The following is a 9,252-nucleotide window of genomic DNA, read 5'->3' as shown; positions in this document are numbered from 1 at the left end:
GCAGACACCCTATAGTCCTGCATCATTCCTCTGTGCTGTTCCTCTGCTTGCATAACTTTGGCTCAGAGACAGAGTGAGCACAGCTGGCTGAGTGGTTGCCTGAGGTCAGTAGAGTGATCTACATGCTCAGTCAGTGTCAGGCATTCTAAGATGCGCTGAGGCAGAGGAAGAGTTTCTAGTTAGGAAAACATAAGATGATAATTCAGAATTCTTCTGTGTTTAATGAGGCAGAATCCCTTTAAAATTGTAGCATGTAGTTTATGGTATCAACTTCATGTATTCACTCATTATTTATTTATTAATTCATCTGTCCCATATTAAGGTCTGTGTGAATAAATTTAGTAGGGAGGTATAGCAGTTATGTGTTGCCATAATAATGCTGCATGGCAAACAGCAGCATACAACAACACACATTTATTTAGTTCATGATTCTGAGTCAAATGGATAGTTTTTCTTGTGTAAGCCAGGCTTGACTGATGTTAGCTGAGCTTACTCATTTACCTGTTATCAGCTGGCAATTCAACAGGGCACTGGCAAATCTGGAGCGCTTTGGCTAAGACAAATGAGACAACTTGGATTCCTTTCATGTGGTCTCTCATCGTCTGGCAGCTTACCCTGAGCTCGTTCACATGATGGTGAGGATCCAAGACGTCAAGGGCAATGAACAAGATCTCTTGAGACATAGCCTCAGAACTGACGCAGAATCACTTCTGTCATGTTCTGGTGGCCAAACGTAAGTCTAAAGTACAGCCCAGATTCGAGGTAGGGGTGGAGCAGATGGGGAATAAACTCCATCTCTTCAGGGGAAGAGCTGAAGAGTCATATTGTGAAGGACATGGGCCCTGAGAGATCTTTTGGGCCACCTACTTGATCTACTGCAAGGAGCTAGGCACAATGCACGGTTTGAATATAATGTGATGAGGACTAAAAAGGAGCATGTGTGCAGTGGAAAAAACATTTTTTATAATGTTCTTCTACCTTCATTAAATTGTTTTTAAAGGAACAAGAGGAAGAAGGGTATAGGAAAGAGGCCAATAAACGATTTCAGCTCTCTTTCTCCTCTTTACCACAATACACACAAAGACACTTACTGTGGGAAATCTCAGTGGTGTTCAAGACTTGCCTGGGGCAGCCACTCCAAAGACGTAGTACTGAGCCATTTGGAAGTCAGATCTGCCTGCAGAGGTAGTGTGAATCCTGTATTGTTTCTCCAGCAACGAAGGTGCTATTTGGAAACTAAGCTCTTACTGAAAACTTCAGGTACTTTCCTGGGTCTTCAGGGAAGGCTTTTCTGGGTTACTTTTTGGTTTCTGGAGTCACTATTGGATGCTAAGCTTCATTTCATTTTCTCATTCTGCATTTGTCACTTGGTCTCATTAGATTTCTGGGTCTCACTTGTCTGTCTGATTTAGACTCTTGTAAACTCCCAAGGCAGAGATGGCTGCCTGCTATATTTTACAAAACTTAGTAAATGCTAGCTAGCTATGGCTTTAAATCAATGAATCTTACACTTACTTATCTTGTAACTCAGAACTTTCTGCATCATACCAATAACCTCTCAAAATGTCAATTTGCTGCTTACCTTTGGGTGTTGGTACAGGAAAAGAGTCAATTAATTGTTCTCAACTGCAGTCCCTGTGGACATCACTGTAGCCCACAGCTCTGGAAAATGAAGAAGTGAGGGGAGCAATTCATGGTTGACGGAACTAGCTAACCCCAAAGAGGTGTTCGAAACTCTTGAGTTACAATCTTCTTGTCCTTTTTTGAACTTCCAACACTATCCTGTTTTCAGAAGATATAAACTGAAAAGAATTGGAACTTTCTGGTTCTAAGGGCGTCATCTTACTGGAATGGGGTTGCAGCAGCATTTTCTCTAGAAATACTTAAGAATAAGGTTGGGTGCCTGGGTGTCTCAGTCAGTGAGGCGACAGCCTCTTGGTCTCGGCTCAGGTCATGATTTCACAGTTTGTGAACTCGAGCTCTGCATCGGGCTCTGCTCTGACATTGTGGAGCCTGCTTGGGATTCTTTCTGTCTCCTCTTTCTCTGTCTCTCTCTGTCTCTGTCTGCCTCTACCCTGCTTGCATTCTCTCTCTCAGTAAATAAATAAACTTAAAAAATTTTAATAAAAGAAAGAAATATTTAAGAATAAGGTAGGCAAACTCATGTTTGCTGGCCTGGATGAATTCTGCGATACCACGTTCAGAAAACATTTTTTGAGGTTACTGGTTTTCCTTTGTTTTTTGCCTTTGACACACTCATTTTAAGTCCACTTTCTTAACAAAGAGTGTACATGAATTTGTGTACATACATACACATGACACTCAGAATAAGAAGCAAAGCTAGGGGTGCCTGGGTGGCTCAGTCGGTTGGGTGTCTGACTTCGGCTCAGGTCATGATCTTGCAGTTTGTGAGTTCGAGCCCCGTGTCCAGGGGCTCAGAGCCTGGAGCCTGCTTCCAATTCTCTGTCTCCCTCTCTCTCTGCCCCTCCCCTATTCACGCTCTGTCTCTCAATAATACATGAGTGTTAAAAAAAATTTAAAAAAAAGAAGCAAAGCTAAAATATATTCTGACAGCCTCTGGTTGAAACTATTTATTTTCCAGGCAAGTAAACAGAATCAAACAACAACAACAACAACAACAAATCTCGCACAATATCTAGCCAGTTGCCAGTTGTGTGAGAGGTATCCTGACTCTCTGTATATTCAAGCTGCACGGTTTATGGAAACTTCCATTTTACACATAGAATGGCTTAGAATTAGTGGAATCATCATCCAGAAACTTGTACTGTAGCGTTTTGTTCTGTTCTGTTTTGTTTTGAAAGAAAGACAGCACTTTACTTTGAAAAAGACCTACACTCTGCTTGTGGAAGCAGGCATCAGAAGGGGTGCACTTTGTGAGCTACCCTCAGGTGGTAGATGGAGGGTTATCTCTTGTACTGTAGTCTGTTGGAAGGAATGCTGTGTCCCAGCCAAGTGCACAGTGGCACATGACACAGAGGCAGAGCCAGCTGAAGGAGGAGGCCTAGCGTGTGTTAATCTACATTTATCTATAATTTAGACCATAAGCAGCTCTTCTCAGCCCAAAAACATTTCCACCTTTAGATGCTTCCCATTTTGCCTGGGAGAGTTCTGCTTTATCCCTGTTGTCCTGGCATGCTTAACTTTCACTTTAAAAAGTGTCCCTGTTTAGACAATACACTATTCGGTCACCCTTGCTATCAATATAGTGGGAATGACACTACTTCTTTATGTCACCTAGGGTTTCCATTCTTCAAAGTTCCTTACACTTACTTAATAGAAGTAGTATGTAGAGATCCCAAACCTCCAAAAAAACTTTATCATACATTGCAAATAGGAAACGAGGCAGGATTTGATGAGTGTGAGGGGGATAATGAAGGAGAGTCTTGAAAGGGAAATCACGAGGCTACCAAAGGCAGACTCCTTCTACCTTCCGCTGGTGCCAGAGCCAAAGTTCAGTGGGAGACCAGTAACCTTGCAGGTGGTGGAAGGCCAACAAAGTTTATTGCTCAAACTGCCTTGATTAAGAGACAAATGCAGCCTCATTCTCTATGCTGAAAGAGCCAATAAAAATTTAAAAGTACTAGCAAGGCCTCGGAAACTTTTTTCTTTTCTTAAAAAAAAAAATTGGTCAATATTTTGTTTTAGAGTCTTAACCCTTTTAAAATAATTTAATATGTATTAAAAGTTCCCCTCTCCCACCTTCTCTTTTCTTTTCAATTTATGTTGAAGAACTTGTGTAGAGTGACCTGTAGAGTTTCTTAAATTTACTCTGTTTAACGTGGACATCTGTCCTGTGAATCTCTTGTAATTTGGTAGCTGGAGCCCAAAACCTGATCAGAGTATAGGGGTGTTGCTCTCTTCCCTCAAGGCAAATACTGTCTGGACTGTACTTTTCTGATGTTAGCAGTCATTCGTGTCCATTGCCTAACTCAGAGGTGAGCAAAGCTTTGTGGGCCAAGTGATCCCCAGCTCCTGTTTCTGTAAATAAAGTTTTATCAGAATGCACCTGTGGACATTTGTTTATACATTATCCATGCTGCTTTTTCTCTAATAACAGAATTGGGTAGTTGTAATTGTGGCCATGGGCCCTGCAAAGCCAACAATATTTATTATCAATCTCCTTGTGGAACAGCGTGTTGGTCCCTGGACTCATTCATTCATAAATTGATGATTTCAACATGGCAGTAACGCTATTCTATATGTTTGTGTGTTTGTGTGTGTCATCTTTTAAAATACAAAAGACCTCCAGAAATCATACTGCTACTTCCATTCTAATATAGGATTACAGGATTTTTACTTAAACACTTTTAAATTTTTGTGTCCTTTCTTAAACATCAAGAATCCTGGTTCTCAAAAACACAGGGGTTATTGAATTTTTTTCACTTGTGGATATATATCCTTTCATTGAGGTATAATTTATATGCAACATTATATTAATTTCAGATGTACAACATGATTCAGTGCTTGTATACAGTTTTGCCAAATGATCACCATAAGGAGACTGCTTAACATCTGTCACCACAATTGGAGAATTTTTTTGTGATGAGAACTTTTAAGACTGACTCTCTTAGCAACTTTCAGATTTGCAATACAGCATATTAACTATAGTTGTCATGCTGTACATTACATCCCCATGACTTACTTATTTTATAATTGGGAGTTTATACCTTTTGACCTTTACCCATTTTGCCCATTCCCCCATCCAGTCCCCTCTGGCAATCACCAGTTTGTTCTCTGTAACTATAAGTTTTTGCTTTGTATATTTTGACATTCTGTTGTTTGGTGTGTACACATTGAGGATTGTTATGTGTTTTTGGAGAATTTACACCTTTATCATTATGTAATGCCCCTTTTTATCATAACCTCATAACTTTGCTTTTTCTGAAGTCTGCACTACCTAAAATTACTTTCATCTTTTCTTGGATTAGTGTTAGCATGGTTTATTATTTTTTTTAATGTTTATTTATTTATTTTGAGAGAGAGATAGCATGTGTTTGCATGAATGGGGGAAGGGCAGAGAGAGAGGGAGAGAGTCCGAAGCAGGCTCTGTGCTGTCAGCACAGATGTGGGGCTTGGTATAATGAACTGTGGGGCTTGGTCTAATGAACTGTGATATCATGACCTGGGCCGAAATCAAGAGTTGGACACTTACCCAGCTGAGCTACACAGGTGCTCCAGTATTAGTATGGTTTATTTTTCTCCATTCCATTCACTTTAATTGATATGACTCTTTATATTTAAAGTGGGGCCTTATGGGCAACATATAGTTGGGTCTTGTTTTTTGCTGTACTCTTATGCTGACAATCTCTGTTGATTAAACATTTGGTGTATTTAGACCACTGACATTCAAAATGACTATTGTGGGGTGCCTAGGTAGCTCAGCTGGATAAGTCTCCAACTCTTGAGTTTGGCTCAAGTCATGATTTCATGGTTTGTGAGTTGGAGCCCCACATCAGGCTCTGCGCTGACAGCAGCAGCAGGGAGCCTGCTTGGGAATCTCTCTCTCTCTCTCTCTCTCTCTCTCTTGCATCTTCCCCACTCTCTTTCTCAAAATAAATAAACATTAAAAAAATAAAGTGACTATTGATATTGTTGGATTAATATCTTCCATATTTGTTACTGTTCTCTATTAGTTGCTTTTGTTCTTTGTTCCTGCTTATTTCTACTTTTTTTCTGACTTTTGTGGTTTCAATCGAGCATATTATATAATTCCATTTTTTCTTATTGCTTAACATATCAATTATACTTTTTAAAAACTCTTTTAGTGGCATACTAGCTTTTGCAGTATACGTTTACAAGTAAATGTCCATTTTTAAATAGCGCTGTATTGCTTTGTGGGTAGTCTGGCTACTTTATAATTACAAAATAATCCCAGTTTCTTCCATCTCTTTACCATTACTGTTGTCCATTTAACTTATACACAAGTTTGTATGTGTGTGTATATATATATGTATATATATTATATACATGTATATAATATGTATACAATCAACTGCATTTTTGCTATTATTATTTTGAGGAAAATGTTACCTGTTAGATCAATTGAGAGTAAGAAAAATAAAAGTTTTTATTCTGCGTTGACTTATTCCTTCTCTTATGCTTTTCCATTTTTTATGTAGACCCAAGTTTCTGGCCTATATCATCTTCCTTCTCTCTGAAGAACTTCTTTTAACATCTACTGCAAGCAAGTCTATTGGCAACAAGTTCCTTCAATTTTTGTTCATCCGAGAAAGTGTCATTTTTCCTTCTTTTGAAAGATAATTTCATACGTTACAGAATTCTAGGTTTTTTTTTTCTCTCAGCACTGAATATTTCACTCCACTTCCTTCTTGCTTTCCTGGTTTCTGAGAAGAAGCCAATGTAATTTATATCTTTGCTTTTCTATAGCATTTTTTTTTCCTCTAGCTTCCAGCAGGATTCTTTCTTCCTTTTCCTCCTCAATCACTCCCTCCCTTCCTCTTCCACTGAAGCATAATTGACATGAAGTGTTCTACTGGTTTCAGGTGTACAACATAATGATTCAACAACTGTGTAAATTGCTCAGTGTATACCATCGGAAGCTTATTTCTTTGCCTTTGATTTTTTTTTTTTTTTTTTACCATTAGAATATAACATGCCTGGGTGTAGATTTTTTGGGGTATTTATCCTGATTTGAGTTCTCAGAGCTTTCTGGATCTGTAGTTTGGTATCTGACATTAATTTTGGGAAATTCTCAGTTGTTACTGTTTCTTGCTGTCTTTCTATTCCTTCTGGTATTCCCATTATGTGTATGTTACACCTTCTGTAGTTCTCCCAAACTTCTTGACTATTGTGTTCCCCCCTTTTTTTTTTCTTCAGTATTTTTTGTCCTTGATTTTACATTTCGGAAATAGCTATTGAGATACCCTCAAGCTCAAAGATTCTTCCCTCAGCCACGTCCAGTCTGTTAACGAGTCTGTCAAAGACATTCTTCATTTCTGTTATAGTATTTTGATCTCCATCATTTCATTCCGATTCTTTCATAGAATCTTCATCTCTCTGCTTACATTGTCCATTAATTATTGCATTCTTTTTACTTATTTATTAGAACTCTGAGCATATTAATTATAATTGTTTTAAATTCTCAGTCTAATAATTCCAGTCATCCCTGCTAGATGAGTCTGGTTGTGATGCTTGCTCTGTCTGTTCAGATTGTGTTTATTTTCTTTTTAGTATATCTGTAATTCTTTCTTGATAGCCATACATGATACACTGGGTAAAAGGAACTGCTGTAAATAGGCCTTTAGTAATGTGGTGGTTACATGTGGGGGAAGGGAAAATGTTCTATAGTCGTGTGATTAGGTCTCTCTTTTTTTTTAATTTTAAAAAATATTTATTTATTTTTGAGAGAGAGGCAAAGTGTGAACAGGGGAGGGGCAGAAAGAGAGGGAGACAGAATCTGAAGCAGGCTCCAAGCTCTGAGCTGTTGGCACGGAGCCCAATGTGGGCTTGAACCCATTAACCATGAGATCATGACCTGAGCCGAAGTCAGACACTCAACTGACTGAGCCACCCAGGCACCCCAGGTCTCTGTCTTTTTTGAGCCTGTTCCTGTTTCTCAATTTTTTTCTCCTTTTTGCATGGGACGGGATTAGCTAGAGTGAGCTAGTATGGGTATTATCCTTTTCTTAGTTGGGTTAGTGTTTGATAAAGCCCTAATAGTTTAGGGAATGATAAAATAGTTTCTCCTGAGGACAGACCATATTAAGAAGAACAGAATGCTCTAGAGTATTTCAAAATGGTTCATTTTACCTGCCCACTGTTAAAAGTGTAAGGGGATTTTTCTCTTACATTCACAGTAAGAACCTGGTCGAGCTTCTAGAGGCAAAACTCACAACACCTGGTGCCCTCTATGACTGGAAACCCCTACAGTTTTTAGATCTCAGATGTGTGTATTCTGAGCCCCCAGCAACTCATCACTTCCAGTTCCAGTTTCCTCCCTGGTGCTGGTTCCCACAGAGGTTCCTGCTTGAGGGTTTCTGCTCTGGTAAGTGTGACTCTGTATCTCCCGTTTTGTGCTTCAATTTTGGGGACATCAGTTTTCCCTGTGACATCACTTCTTTGATGGATATGAGAAAAAGGTTGTTTTTACTTTTCACTTTGTTCAGTATTTTACCTGTGGCTAGAACAGAATGATGACTTTCAAGCTCCTTACATGCTGGACTGGAAACCAGAAGTCTAGTCCTTCTATTTTAACCCTCACTTAGTATTTATAATTTTTTTTTTTAATTTGATTGAGAGTAGGAGTGGGAGAGAGGAGCAGAGGGAGAAAGAGAGAGAGAGAGAGAAAATCTTAAGCAGGCTTCACGCTCAGTGTAGAGCCTGATGTTGGGGTTGACCCATGACCCTGGGATCATGATTTGAGCCGAAATCGAGAACCAGATGCTCAACTCACTGAGCCACCCAGGCACCCCAATCCTCACTTAGTCTTAACTCTATAAGTAAGTGTATATTTAATCATCATCATAGTTCTACTCTACCAATTTGGGTTGTCTAAATATTTTTTTCTGAGATATCTCAGAATGAGCACATGAGATCAATATCCTCTTAGTTCTTACATATTGATAATGGTTTTATTTTTTATTTTGAAAGTTAAATTTTGCTAGTTAAAAATTCTTGGATTACATCTTTTTTTCTTTAGTATCTTAAATATGTTCTTCCATTTATTCAAGGGCATTAGTCTGCTGACAAAAAGTTTAGTGGTAACTATGGCTGGCAGACCTTAGGTGATCTCCAATACCAATATTTTTTTCTCCTTCTAGTCATGTCTCTATTTAATCCCCTTTTCTTGTATGTGAAGCAGGTCACAGGACCTGCTTCTAGTCAACAGAATATGGTAATCTAGCCAACAGTTAAGATTAGGTTGCATTGGGGCGCCTGGGTGGCGCAGTCGGTTAAGCGTCCGACTTCAGCCAGGTCACGATCTCGCGGTCCGTGAGTTCGAGCCCCGCGTCAGGCTCTGAGCTGATGGCTCAGAGCCTGGAGCCTGTTTCCGATTCTGTGTCTCCCTCTCTCTCTGCCCCTCCCCCGTTCATGCTCTGTCTTTCTCTGTCCCAAAAATAAATAAACGTTGAAAAAAAAAATTAAAGAAAAAAAAAAGGATTAGGTTGCATTAAATAAGGTTCATCTTTGGCAGATTGAAGGAAGAGTCTTCTTTTGTTTTTGTTTTTGGCTTTGAAGAAGTAAGTTTTCATGTCATGAGAGGGTCTACAG

This window comes from Acinonyx jubatus, chromosome B1 (genome assembly GCF_027475565.1).
Source record: "Acinonyx jubatus isolate Ajub_Pintada_27869175 chromosome B1, VMU_Ajub_asm_v1.0, whole genome shotgun sequence".
NCBI lineage: Eukaryota > Metazoa > Chordata > Mammalia > Carnivora > Felidae > Acinonyx > Acinonyx jubatus.
The sequence above is the reverse complement of the archived record's forward strand: the minus strand, read 5'-3'. Positions refer to the sequence as shown.